Here is a 15,554-nt window from a genome sequence, read left to right as displayed (position 1 = left end):
GGGTGGCCACGGTTCTAGAGGAAGAGAGAAAGGATGGTTGAGGGCTGCTACGATTATAACATACAAATATGCAAGACCAGGATGGAAGGGGTTTTTCATAGGAAGGGTCTGGCGCTAGCTGACGAAGGAAAGGGGGCAAGGTCACGTAAAACAGGAAAGAACGTATCAAATTTTATGGAAAGAAGAATATAGAAAGAAAAATTGAAACGAAGATAGCAAGTTTGAATATATCACTGTATATGCAATTGGGAGCAGAGAATTAATGGCGTGTCTATTATACACATATCTATGAATTGACGTCTAATATATGGAAAAGCTCAAAATATAAAGAATCATAGGTCTCTTAATTGCTTTCTATATATATATTTAGTTATTATTAGAAAGTTACGAGAAAAATACTCCCAGTCATCCGTTATTATTTTTCAAAATATTTTAGCACATAATAATTTTACGTAGATACAATATTAATTTTGAATATAATGTATTAGAATTTTGTAAAATCATATGACATAAAATTTGTTGATCTCTATGTTAGTAATTTCTAAATAGTTATTTATTTCGTTCCATAGCATTTGTCTCTTATATATGCTTGATCATATATACTTATGTAAAGTATGAATATTATTTTGTTCCTAGAATTATATTGATAAAATAGTAAAAATAATTGACGTGACGAAATATTACAAATAGCCATGCAAATAATCAGGTGGGACCCACATAACTAGCCTTGTAAATACTCACGTGGGGCTCACACTTCTATCCTTGCAAATACTTACTAGCTAGCCTTGTAAATACCAAGGAGGGATCCATACTTCTATCCTTGTAAATACTCAAAGGCTAGCCTTGCAAATACATAGATGGAACCCATAAGGCGTATGCACATCACATACATTATCAATAATAAATACTCATGCAACATTTAAAAGTCAAATAAGTCTTCCAACACCACAATTAATTTGAGTACATAACACACATTCAACATGAGATCAAGACAAATATGGCAAATAAACCGATAATTGCCATGTCAGTCACTGTATCCACTTTTAAAGAGAGAATTAAAGTTTAATTAATAAGAAAATAAAAAGATAATTGAGCCCTCTGCTCATTGACTTCCTAATCTCCATCCATCCTATTCGTGCTCCATATCGGCCTCATGATTTCCTAGAACCCACATGAAAGTGGAACGGGTGAGAGATCGAACAGTCTCTCAGTATGGGATTTAGTTCCAATCCCGAAATTTGTCAAATTCACTTATTAACACAAACATGATATTAAAATTATATCCTTACATGCGATCTTACTAATGAATATTTAAAACACACACACGCAGGCACACACACACACTTCTTAAGTTATCTTTCAAGTTTTTAACTACCTCACCAGGGGGACTCAAACCCCACTAGATATTGGCCGTGCCACTAGACGGGGACTCGAACCACCGCTAGATCTTCTTTGCCTCACTAGGGGGATTCGAACCACCCCAGCTATTGGCGTCTCACTAGGGTCACTCGAACCACCACTAGATCAACTGTCTCACTCAACGGGGACTCGAACCACCGCAAGATATTGACCCGTGACGGGAAGTCCAACCAACGCCACGTTAACGAGGGGTCTAGTCGGACACTAGACCCAATGTATACATTCCAACACGCATTCAACGCATATTGGCCCCTTTCCTTTAACTTATCCATTACATTCCATATTTGTCCCATTCATCGCACATAAGTCATACTCAACACAACACATCCTATGAATCCGTTGATCAAACGAATAATCCTATCCTAATATTCTCTAAATAAAGCCAAAGGGATCGTTCGATTCAACATGTATAATTCATGAATAAATAAATGCAAACAAAATGGTAAGTAACAATTTGACAATGTCCAGGAAATCCGTACCTGCTATCGTGGTATAGTTCACTCCCGCTTCTACGTCACTTTCTACTTAAAACTCAGACCTAGACCATATAACACGGTTTTCGAATTAATATTTATACACTTTTCATTTGTCTATCAGTATATATTTATTGAATAAGTATAGTCGGCGTGTAGAACCAGATATAAATAAAGTATTATGTTACCATAAAATCATACCTATAGTAAAGTTTGTTTAGACCGAATCAAGGAAATGTAAAGTTACCATCTACTAAAATAATCAAAGTTACTCAAACTAATTGCAAAAAGAAAGTTATATTTATATAATTCTCGGACTTTGGTGAAAAATCAATCTAATTGAAGTTACTTAATAGTATCAAGCATTAATCGATTAAAAACTTATATTGTCCAACTTTGCATTTGAAAGAAACTAATTACGGTGACTCAATATCTAAAAATAACATATGTTACATGATAACAAAGAACAATTGAAACATATTTAAATGATATTCTTTCTCTTGCTGATTCCGAGACAAATAAAATACAAAGACAAAATACGAACATATAAAATATGAAATTCCATAAGTTTCTAACAATTGAAACTATTTTTTTAAATTCACTGTTTATATGATCTAGAGATTTTATAAAATAAATATATAGAAGGAATCTTAATAAATAAATAATTTTCAGAAATTATAAACTTTAGGGAATCTTTATCAAATAAATTAATATAACCTAGATATTATATAAAATAATAAATATCCAAAATCTTATCAAATAGGTAAATATAAGAGATTATTTAATCTACTTACTAAACCTTAATTGAATGTAAGATTAGAATACCTTATTTTCTTAATTTAGATTTCCTATGAAAATTACGAAGGAAAGATAAATAAAAATGTAGAGATTTGACCTTTGTTTTTAATCTTCTATGAAGGAAACGGAGAGAGAGAGGGGATATCCAATTAGAGATTGGATTTAATTAAACTTAAATATATAGGGTATGGTTATAAGATACAAACATTGAGGGGTTTTGATTTATAAGGGCCGGGGGGTTATCAAGGGGCGCGTATATGAAGCGATTCAATTTTTCAAAAATGAAGGAACATGATTTAAAACAGAGGGACGCGGAATTTAATTTAGAATAATTACTATTTTACTCGTAGTTGTTGAATCAGGTGGTTATATATATATTGGACTTCTTTTGTTTAAAATTTCTATGGTCCATTATACGGACTAATAATTTCATAACATAAATCGAAGCATATGAGTTTTCTATTCATAATATTTTAGTTTGGTTAATTTGTTCAAATTTTTTTGATTAAAAAGGTCAAAAAGACCCATCTTCATTGAAGAAAAGAAAAATGTTAACTTACACCAAAACTGTCAGTAGTATATATCACCTTTTGCAAAGATAACCCATCTAAAACCGAAAAGCCCATGAGACAGATACTGTAAACCAAAAATTCAGTGTGCAAGCTGAAAACTCCCATAAAGATGCATACCACAAAAAATAAAATCCAAACGATAGTCACATAAAACAACCATAGAAACAGAACACAAAACCAACCAAGAGTATAACTAAACCTCACAATGGGGCTGAGTGAATCAAAAGTAAACACAAAAGATGGCTGAAAAGCCCAGGACCTGCTGCTTGCTTCATTCTTCATAAATCACCATTTGTAGCCCTCCTCCATCAGCTCCTTGAGTCGCAGCTGCTTCATCATCGGGACTCCAAACCGCAAGGGGTAGCACATTCAAATCCTCTGGAAGCCACAGTGCAGTTGCTACAGCAATGTGGGGTTTCACCTTACCTGACCAATAATGGACAAGAGAGATAATAAGTAAAATTACTTGTCGAACTGTTTTTTTATGCCCTTGAGCAAAACAAAGATCATTTCGATATTTCCACATAGTCCAACAAAATGCACTTATAACTAGTAAAAAAGCTATTTTGTGTTTTTTAGGGAGTTGATTAGCATATTTAATGACATCTGAAAATCTATGCCAAACAATACTAATATTTTGGCAGGACCCTAAGTAGAACCATATTTGTTTGGTAAATGTACATGACACAAATAAGTGGTCAACAGATTCTGGTTGTTGGCAAAACTGACATCTATCAGTTCCTACCCATCCTTTCTTTTTGAGGTTTTCTGTTGTCAAAATTTTGTTTTTGTGGGTAAGCCACATGAAGATCTTAATCTTAAGTGGAATTGGGATGTGCCACCATAACATGGCATTTTTGGGGATTACTCCTCTAAAATTGAGAATCTTATAAAAGGGATCGAACAGAAAATTGTCCATTGGTCTCCCATCTCCAGCTGAGCTTATCATGTAAATGAGTATAAGAAAAATGACTAATAATATCTAGCATGTTCAACCATTCTGTATATTGGACCTCATCGAAAGATCTACGAAATTGAAGGGCCTCTCCTTGAGAATTAATGACAGATTGCAAGGAGATGGTTGGGTTAGAGCATATATTAAATATAAAAGAGAACCTAGAAGCCAGAGGGCAATTTTGGTACCAGATATCAATCCAAAACAAGACATTGGAGTTGAGACCCGGTTCATATGAAACACTAATGCTTCCTAAAGCTTGTAACTTTAATATATTGTTCCAAAATTCAGATTTAGGTGTAGAAGGTGTTGTATATTTGAACCGTATCAGATCCTTCCAAGGGCTAACATAGGAAGGATCTCTAGTTTTCCACCACCATTTCAAGAGAAGCGCGATATTCATTTGTTTAAGATCTAAAATCCCGAATCCCCCAAACTCTTTGGCAATACATGCTCTTTGCCATTGACTAGTGCATATTTCTTTTTCCTGGTACTACTTCCTTGCCATAAGAATCTACGACGAATTTGATCAATTTTGTTTATCACACCATCAGGAATTTTATAGACAGATAAGAAATAAAGTGGAACGGAAGATAGTACGGAATTAAGTAGAGTTAAACGTCCTCCTATTGATAATAAGTTACCCTTCCAATTCTGTAATTTCTTTTCTATTTTATCAATAAGAAAAGTCCATTCCATCAAGGACAATTTGTGAGTATGTAACGGTAATCCTAACTACTGCATTGGAAAAGATGCAGGTGTACATCTAAAATAGGAGGCATATGTAAAGACATCAGGTATATTGATAGGAAACATAAAAGTCTTGGAATAATTGACTTTGATGCCTAAAATTGCTTCAAAGGCTATGAGAGCTCACCAAGCATTCTCTATGTTAGCTTTATCAGTTTTAAGAAAATGATAGTATCGTCCGCATAATGACAATTGGTATGTGTATGATTATCTAGAACTGGAGGACCTAATCCTAGAATAGTATTGGCATTGCGCCCTTTCATGAAAATTTTACTTAAAGTATCAGCTGCAAGGATGTAAAGGTAGGGAGACAGGGGATCACCCTGTCGAACCCCCCGCTTGCAAAAGAAATAATTAGTAAGGTCGCCATTTATATTTATACACAATTGGGAACTAGTTAGCCATTCGTGAATCCATTGTATCCATTTTTTCCCAAAACCTCTACTATGTAAAATATCCAAAAGATAAGACCAATTAATTTTGTCGTACGCTTTCTCAAAGTCCACTTTAACAATCACTCCTGGTTCCTTACTAACTTGGCAAGAATGTATGATTTCTTGACTAAGTACGACATTATCTATAATATATCGCCCTTTTATAAAAGCGGTTTGACTACTATCAATGATCCTATTCATGATTGATTCTAAACGAAAGGTTAATATCTTAGAGATAATTTTGAAACTACAGTTTACCAGGCTAATCGGTTTGAATTTGGTTATTAATTTGGTATCTTTCTCTTTGGGGATAAGGCAAATGATTGATCTATTCAGACTATTGAGCTTGGTAGTATGATTATAAAAATGTGAAACTAATAGACAAAAATCGCTACTTATCAGGTCCCAAAAAAATTGATAAAACTTAAAAGAGAAACCATCGGGGCCCGAAGCGCCATTCGGTTCACAAGAAAAAACAACATGTCTAATTTCTTCAACAGTAAAAGGCAATTCTAACGTATGTTGATCAGAATCAGTAATCTTGTCATTTGGATCCCAAAAATCTGGTTCTAAGGACGCACAAATATGACCTGGTTGACCTAGCAATTCTTTATAGAATTTTTGGATATGTTGAGAAATGTCAGTTTTGGTAGTAGTGGTAGTGCCATCTATGTCTAAAGCTAGAATCTTATTTTTCTTAGATCGATGCGTAGCAATTGTGTGGAAAAACTTAGTATTATTGTCCCTTTCCTCGAGCCATTTCTGTTTAGCTCTATCGTGCCAATGTTTTTCTTCTTCTAAATATATATTGTCTAAGGAACATTTGGTAAAAATCCACTCGTCATTTTCTACTTCTGTAAAATCTCTGTGTTCTAATATCTTTTCTAGATCCTTTAACTTTGCTAACAGAGCACATTTATCACGTTTTTTCTTACTATAGAAATTTATAGTCCAACCCCGAATTTTATGTCTAAGGAATTTCAATTTGGCATTCCAGCTTTTGGCTATATCAGTATTGTCTAAAGGAAATTCTTGCCACCATTTATTGATTAAACGGATAAAATCTGGATGGTCCAGCCAAATGGGATCAAAACGAAATAATTTGGAGGGAGGGTCAAATTTTGAAGAAATCTGAAGAATAAGCGGACAATGGTCTGAACCATATTTTCCTAAATCAAGGATAGAGCTAGCGGGGTAGATATTTTCCCAAGATAAACTAGTAAAAAAACGATCTAATAAAGCGAATCTATTCCCATTATTCCAAGTATATTTTCTACCATTCAATTTCTGTTCTATCAAGTGGTGATCGTTTACGAACCGGTTAAACTTAGCACTAGTAGTGATATCAAACAAGTTACCAGATTTTTCATCTCTATGTCGAATTGCATTAAAATCCCACACAGAATCCATGGTTCTGTGTTGGCGCCCCGTATGTGATTCAACTCTATCCATAATTCTTTTTTATGTGTGTGTATAACAGGGGCCATATACTATAGTTATTTGCCATTTCTGACCGTCTAGTTTATTTTCTACAAATACATTGAGAGCATACTTATGTAAGGAATGACTAAGACAGTTAATAAGGGAGCTATCACACCCAAACAATATCCCCCCAGCTCTGCCGACTGACGGAACCCAATACCAAACATCAAATCTAGTAGATATAGTCCTTAAAATTCTATTAGTAAACTGTTCCTTTTTCGTTTCCTGTATAGCAAGAATATCGATATGATGCTCTACTAAAATATCATGTAAAATCTGTCTTTTCCTATAAGAATTCAGACCTCTAGCATTCCAGTTCAAAAAATTCATGAGGTAACTATAAGGCCCCCATGGTGGACATCGGAAGAAACTTCCGTATCATCTTTATTAACTAGAAGGGAGTATGAATCATGAAAATTTTCTACATTATCAATAACATTCGTCTCATGATTATTACTACTAAGAGAATTAGTATCTAAAACAATATGTTGAGAAGGATCTAAAGACTTAGTTTGATCGAGTAAAGAAAGAATGACTTCTTCAAAAGAGGATCTATCTTGGTTTTGAATTTTTTGAATAATATGTGCAGCCTCATCAGCATTCTGACCTAGTTTGATCTGATATACACTAAACAGATTTTTAACTTGATCTAAAGATAGTCTACGATATGGAAAATTGTTTAGTAGTGGGATACCTGATGAGCTACTAGACCCCGCCTCTCTAGCCATGGCTCTCTTCTTGGTTTTAGTCAATGTAGAAGACAGGTCCCCCATTGCTTGGAGTCTCAAGCTCTTCCTCATTGAGACACCTTTAGATGAAGGGAAGGGAGGTTTGTTCGGGGCTGCAAAAGATGTGTCTGACACTTCAATTGCGGCTTCTAGAGGTGGAGGAGCAGAGGCACGTTTTGTGATTGTTTTCTTCCACTTGTTGTTGTGCTTCACTCCCAAAGGGTCAGGTTTGAGCTTGCAGCCTAAGGGTGCTTTATGAGGTGTGGTAACAGTGGTAGGACCTGGTCTGGGGTGGCAAATTTCATATTCAGAGGTAGGGGTGTAAGGCTGAGGGATAGTAAAGGTAGCTCCTCCTTGATCTTTCTGGGAATGAGAGGTAGGTATAGGCTGAGGAGGAGGCACATGTGTGGGAGTTTTCTGTGGAGGAGATGTTGTGAGTGGTCGTTTTCCGTGATCCAGAATAGGAGTGAGCCTTTGGCTTCCCATATCTGCCATGGGTTGTTGAGGGTGAGTTGCTAGGTCGCCTTTGGCAGCAGTTAGGTTGTCAGAATCAGCAGTGGGACGGTGAGAGGATGGAGTCTGACGGCCACCGGAATTAGGGGTCTGAGTTCTAGCTTTTTTGGTGATAGTTTGAGAGCAGTCTCCTCTATAGCCTGAAGTCATCATGGATTGCATTTTGTGAAGGAACTGATGGTGATCTTCATCGGAATCATCAGTGAAGTGACCATCAGATTTGTCGTTCTCATGACATCCAGTAGCACTAGCCTCCCCGACTTCTTTGTTGTTTGTCTGATCGTCTAGCAGATCTCCATCCATCTCCTGAACTGGGCCCATGGGGGGAAGGGGAGGAGGGCGAAGGGGATTAGGGTTGCCCTTATTGTCTGGATCACGGCGAGGTTGCGGTCTGCTAGGCCCTCTAGCACGCCATGCATTCACATCTTCTGTCTCTTCCGTTTCGACCTCAATCCAGAGATCAAAGCTGGAGACATAACATGTAGCATCCCGATATAGCTGCCAGTGCTGTTCAGTAAACATCGTGGGGTCACAAGCTCCCACCCTAACCCGAGCGAAACGCCAATCATATTTGTTTCTTGTGGCTTGATCCAGTTCAAGAACAACTGCCCCAAAAGGATTGAGCAGTCGATCAAATTCGACAAACTCCCATAAATTCTGATTGAAACCCCAGATGCGAAGCCACATTGAAACAAGACGCTTACCTGAGTTGAAACTCGGATCCCACGAAATGACGGGGAACTGAATGCCTTCCATCAGCAGATGGCCGCTACGAGTAACTGAGTTTTTCCATTGCATCGACGGAGCTTTGATGATATATCGGAATTCATCGAAAACCGCCACTCACCAGAGGAAATGATCCCCAAAGAGGCCAAATAGTGCATCTTCCACCCTCTCCGGTCCCCACCCGGCTACATCATCCAATATGAAGCTCTACTAGAACTCTCTTTCGTGAGCCTCTGACGCGGCAGAGGGAGTGAAGATGTGAATCGGAGCTCGGAGCAGCTGTCTCAGCTGAGGCGGGGCATTCATCCGATCAGGCTAGACCCGATCCTACATTGGGATGACTGGGTGCCGGATCGTCGGAGGTGCATTCACCCGATCAGGCGGGACCCGATCTAGTGGAGGAGCTGGTCGACGGATCGCCGGAGGGGCTCCGCCTCTGCCTCCTCGACAGGTAGCAACCATGGCTGGCGACTGGTGAGGAAGAGGCTAATCGGGTAGTGGAATAGGGGGAACAAAAGAAGACTCTGGAAGAAGAGAGGGGTCACGTTCTTTAGCCTTTAGAGGGGTAAACAGATAGATATATGTGGATTTTTTGCAAATCAGATATTTGTGGCCAAATTTGTTGCACACAAAGCAAAGCTGTGCATTGCAGCAATTCACTGCAAGGTGGCCTACACTGCCACATCAGATACAAATCGGATGTGTTGTGGTCGATTTGCTACGAATTGCGTCTAACTTGCGTTGTATGAGTCTTCTCCGCGACTCGATCGGGTATTGTTGAGATTTAGCACGTCACACGCGATCTGATCGCTGTCTGACTATTTCATAAAACAGTTTTGGGCTTTGGATCGCCATTAATGGCTTTTTTGGCAGCTCTGGGCCTTGATTAGCTGCGAGAGAAGCGAATTTTTTGGACAGGTGGTCCAGCTGAATTTGATGGATCAACATTGGCACGCAATCACTAGAAATCTTTTTGGATTTTCTTTTCTTCTTTTTTTTTTTTTGATTTTCTATTCTGTTTTGTTTTGGATTTTGTATTTTTGTTTTTTCGCGTTTTGAATCGCCTCTCAATCGCTCAATCGACCCCTCTCCTAAACACCTTAGGTCTTAATTTGTTCAAATTGATCTATTTAAATGCGTACAGTAGAGAAATAAAATAAAAATGGAAGAATAAATATATATATCAATTGCTAGCGTCGTATCTTCACTTAGTATTTTCAATTAACTAGCGTTACATAATTTATATATCATTTTTTTAATGAGATTTTCAATTAGATCGTACGTACCTAAAATTACATGATATTACATTGGCGGGGTCCCACGCTTCTATCCTTGCAAATACTCCAACTAGGTTCCAAAGCTAAAAGTTTGTTTCATGTGTACTTATTGCAAGGGCAATCGCATGTTAAAAGCCATTCCATAGTAATAACATGGGTGTCCTTGCATTTGCTGAGCAATTACAAGGGGGGGTATAGACATAGGTACTTGTAACATGGGGGCACATGTTAATCATGTTTTTGGGGCTTATAACATGAGCGTGCGCATGTAACAAGCCATTTTCAGACCCTTGATACAAAAGAGAATTCTAGTAGTGAAAGTGGATCGAACATAAGCACTACTCATTAAATATAAATGTGAGTCTAATAAATATCGGATCATTCCATTGTGAATTTACACATCATTATAAATATGGATATTATGTACGTATCATAATGAATTTATATTTTATTTTGAAATTTAAATCTTCAATCGGAACTACTAAAAATTAATTTTATATAAAAAAAATATATTTGGAGATCAAATATTATATTCGTAAATTTTCTGTTTACTATTATTTTTAAATAAGTATAAAATTACTAGATCTAAATATTTTTGAATTATTTGAAAATAATATTTTTCTACTTATCTTACAAATAGTCAGAATATCTAAAAAAAATGTAAAATTTGATCGGTACATTTTCATATGAATATTATATTTAACAGTTTTAATCGACTGCTTAAATTTAAAAAAAATAAAAAATTTATAGTACGGATCCATATTATGAATATAAACATAGCCTCACTCATAAAAAAAAATTCATGCATATATCTGTGGCCCATCCCTTGGTGTCGCTAGATCTCCCAAGTAATTATAACCTATCTCAAAAAAATAAAAATTATAACCTGTCTAGTCCGAAATACGTATTTAGCATCTTTTGTTGATGAAAAATATTTGTTTTTTTTTACTTATCTAATTTATATTGTATTATAGTAAGATGAGAATATATAAATTTTTGGTACGAATAAGAAAAAAAAATAGCTTATTAGATAATAAAAATATGAATAAGAGCTATTTTATACTTATTATCACACAAGATAATTGATCATTACAAAATATATTGTTGGTCCCAAAGACACTTAGAGAGAGGTGAATAGAGCATTTTTAAAATTTTCATCTAAGTTATAAGTCTGTAGTGTGTCTTAATACTATTCTTGACAGAAACTAGAATAACTTGGTTCTAAACTAAATTAATAAGCAATAAATAAGAGTAGAGTTTAGAGACACTTGACACGAGAGTTGTTTACGGAGTTTGGCACTAACGCCTACATCTTCGGGACCCATGATCTTCGAGATGGCATGCCTTTCTTATAATACCCAATGAAAAAGAAATACAGGGTGGAACCGGTGAGACCTTACAATCTTTTGGAAAGTCGCACGGCCCGAGCATGCACGAAATCGGCTCACAAGCACTAAAGGCTCAAAGAAAACAATCCGAGCAACAAAGGCTCAAGGATAACAAGGTGAGCAAGAAAGGCTCAAGGTATAAGTGATTTGATCTCGCATTATCACTCAAGGCTCAAAGTTGTTGTATTTATTGAATGTGAGTATTGAAGTTTGAGTGCACAAGTAACAATAGCTTTTTCTAGATCTGGATATTTGAAATATTGAAGTTGGAGGCAGCTAGAGTTATTTGAATTGGTACCGCTTCTATTTATAGAGAGCTGATAAAAACGGATTAAGTGGCCTTGACCGTTGCAACGATACAGGGACCGTTATTATTGCTATATTGCTATAGCAGTTGTGGCTAAAAGAGCGCATTTTTATTCCATAGCTTAGTGTTTAAGGTCCGAAAATATTAAAGCGCGTTATTTAGAACACTGAAAAATAGTAATTTTTTATTTATTTAAAAAACAATAAGAAAAGTTATAAAAACATAAAATTTGATAAATATATTTTAAGATCATGTTTAATATTCTGATCTACTATATATTTAAACATTAAAAATAAAGATATAAACTCATGACATGAATCAATCCATATATATATAATATGCATATTACCATAGTTTCACTCATAAAAAGTTTACCTGCATATACTTGTGGCCCATCCCTTGCTGCTGCTAGATCTCCCAAAAAATAATTAACCTCTGCCTGTGAGGGGGGCGGTTTGATTCTCCGAGGAGACCGCCCGTGGGCCGGGCGGTTAGGTTATTTTTGAAAAAAAATAGGATGCGGGGTTATCTTTAAAATTAACTTTTTATTTTGAGTTATTAAGAAAAATGGCCGGTTCTACCATTTATATATTCTTATCTAATAATGTAGAAAAAAATAAAAATCTTCTTATACGAACCAAAAATTTATTATATTCTCATCTTACTAAATACAAAATAAATTAGATAAATATATTTCTAAAAAGTGTATGTGTATATGTGTATATGTATATGTATATGTGTATATGTGTATATGTGTATGTGTATATGTATATATGTATATGACGACCATTTTTATTAATATTATTAATACCCAAAAATAAAAAGTTAATTTTAAAAATAATGTGGATACATTTTAATATATGACGGCATTTCAATGTTGTTTTGGTTGTCATCAAGAGCTTATAAAAAATGTACTAATGTGGATAATTTCTAGACATTGATTTTTTAGCTTATTGATTCACATAAATTAAGCCACCTCACATGGTGGTTTAACTTTTATTCCACCTCGTGGCCTAACTTGAATTATTATAATAATATTTTATTTGTATATAATAAGTATATTATTGTTAATAATTATTATTAGTATATAATTATATAATTATATAATTAATATCTTATATTATTAATATATTAAATAATAATTATAATAATATTATATAATTAATATCCTTTTATTAATAATTATTATTAATAAATAATTATTATATTATTATATTATGTTGTTAATATATTAATATTATGTAATTAGTATCTTATTAACGATATATAACTATATAATTAATATGTTCTATTATTAATATATTAAATAATTATTATAATAATATTATAATATTTTATAGTTATTATTAATATATTAATATTATATAATTAATATTTTATTATTAATAATTATTATTAATATATAATTAGTATTTATATTGTTAATATATTAAATAAATTTTATAATAACATATAATATATTATATTATATATTAATATTATATAATTAATATCTTATTATAAATAATTAACCAATTTAGACTTTTAAAACTTTAGTCCCCCACCAACTCTAACCAAACAAGAAATAGTTTAAGTTATGATTTAACTTTAGGCCTCAACCAAACATGAATAATTTCAACTGGCCTAAGTTGGAATAACCAATTTAGGCCTCCTTAGCTTTAGGAACCTTTGTTTTCTCTTCTCTTTGATTTTCGCTATTTTAGAAACCTTTGTTTTCTCTACAACTGGTATCAGAGCAATGGGTTCTCTCTTTGCTGCAATGAGGTTTCTTCTGAGTTCGTGAGCCGCTACAGTGCTGTGCCATTTCCGCGCGTGCTATACACCGCGCCAACACCAAGGGGACCGCCGTTGCTTCCAATAGAATTTACTTGCAAAAAAAAGTATGCATATTTTTTTTTCTAAAATATTGATATACATTTTAATTTTGTTTTTATGTGAATCAATAAGTTAAAAAATCAACGTCTAGAAACTATCCACCGATTTTTTTATTTATTCCAGATTTAGGAACCAATTTCCGGAAAAAAATTTTTCCGAAAATTGGTATTGAAACCGGAAAATTTTTTTCCAGTTTGGGTAGTTTTGGAAATAATCAAGAGGCTTGGTTAGTTTTTTAAATTTATATATATTTTTTGGATATAAATAAAAAAATCGGAACTATCCACATTAGTACATTTTTTATAAGCTCTTGATGACAACCAAAACAACATTGAAATGTCGTCATATATTAAAATGTATCCACATTATTTTTAAAATTAACTTTTTATTTTGGGGTATTAATAAAAATGGTCGTCAGATACACATATACATATACACATATACACATACACACATACACATATACACATATACATATATACAATTTTTTTTGGCATATACACTCTAAACAAGAAAACTTTTTCTTCACAAAATACTAAGATCTCTAAAAAAAAAAAAAAAAAAAAGGAGACCGCCCGTGGAGAGGGGGGGGGGGGGGGGGGGGGGGGGTTGGTCCCTAGGAGACCGCCCGTGGGCCGGGCGGTTAGGTTATTTTTGAAAAAAAATAGGATGCGGGGTTATCTTTAAAATTAACTTTTTATTTTGGGTTATTAATAAAAATGGCCGTAGTAGAACTAGGTTGTTTTTAAGTTCATTAAGCCTCTTTGTGAACTCAACTTTAAAACTTATCAAATTGACTTTAAACAACGAATTTGAACCGTTAAACCCATCTACTTTATGAGTGATGTTTTAAATTTCAAATTAATTTTGTATAGAATTAAATAGTCAAAATTAGAAGGTTTATAAAATTAATTTTAATGCATTAAATTTTTAATATTTTTTTACTACTTGACTATATACAAAATTAATTTCAAACTTTTAAATTTTCACATATAGACGCATTATTTGTAAGGTAGATGGATTTCGACGGTTCAAATTTGTCGTTAATTTGAAGCCAATCTAATAGATTTAGAGTTGAGTTCACAAAAGAACTTGATGAACTTAAGAACACCCTAATTCTACTCATCTGTATTTTATACTTATATACTACCTTATTCTTTCTTTCAATTAAATTAGAGTCATGTCTCTTTTCTGACATTATACTGTGGCTCTATTAATTGTAACCTTATTTCATGGAACTGAATTGAAAAAGTTATTTGATAATGAATGGTATCTGTATTAGAAAATCCTTGATTTTTTTTTTAATCCCAATTTTTCCTTCTCAGGTTTAAAATACCAATTTACAAAGCTTTGTACCGGTGTTATGTTACCTCTGTTAGAGGGAAATAAATCTGCTGTGATCCGTAGGAATTGCAGGGACTCTGCTATTTTAAATCTAATCTTTCATTTGTTTTGAGATTTGTGCATATAAACAATTTTTATTAGATTTGTGTGTTCCAAAAATGAAATGTTAGATTTGAAATAGCAGGTCCCTGCAATTCCTATAGATCACAGCAGATTTATTTCCCTATTAGGCCCTGTTCGGCATCTCAACAAGAAATAGGTATAAGAATAGGAATTAAAAGTTTTGAACAGAAAGTTACTGCTTATGTAGGAAAAAAAAATTCAGTTTAAATAATTTTTTATTTTCTTTTACTGGACCTTAGAGTTGTATACTGATTCTGATATTGGTAACGGTGCATTTTGATTTTGAGGAATTGGCAAATTGTCCTTGTCAGAGGGACTAATGTGGAGATCGTACTGAAATTCCTGAATCCGATTTTGGGTCTGGTTTTCTTTTGAATTCACTGCTCCTAA

Source organism: Carex rostrata, chromosome 15 (assembly GCF_964058835.1).
Source record: "Carex rostrata chromosome 15, lpCarRost1.2, whole genome shotgun sequence".
NCBI lineage: Eukaryota > Viridiplantae > Streptophyta > Magnoliopsida > Poales > Cyperaceae > Carex > Carex rostrata.
This window is presented reverse-complemented; position numbering follows the sequence as displayed.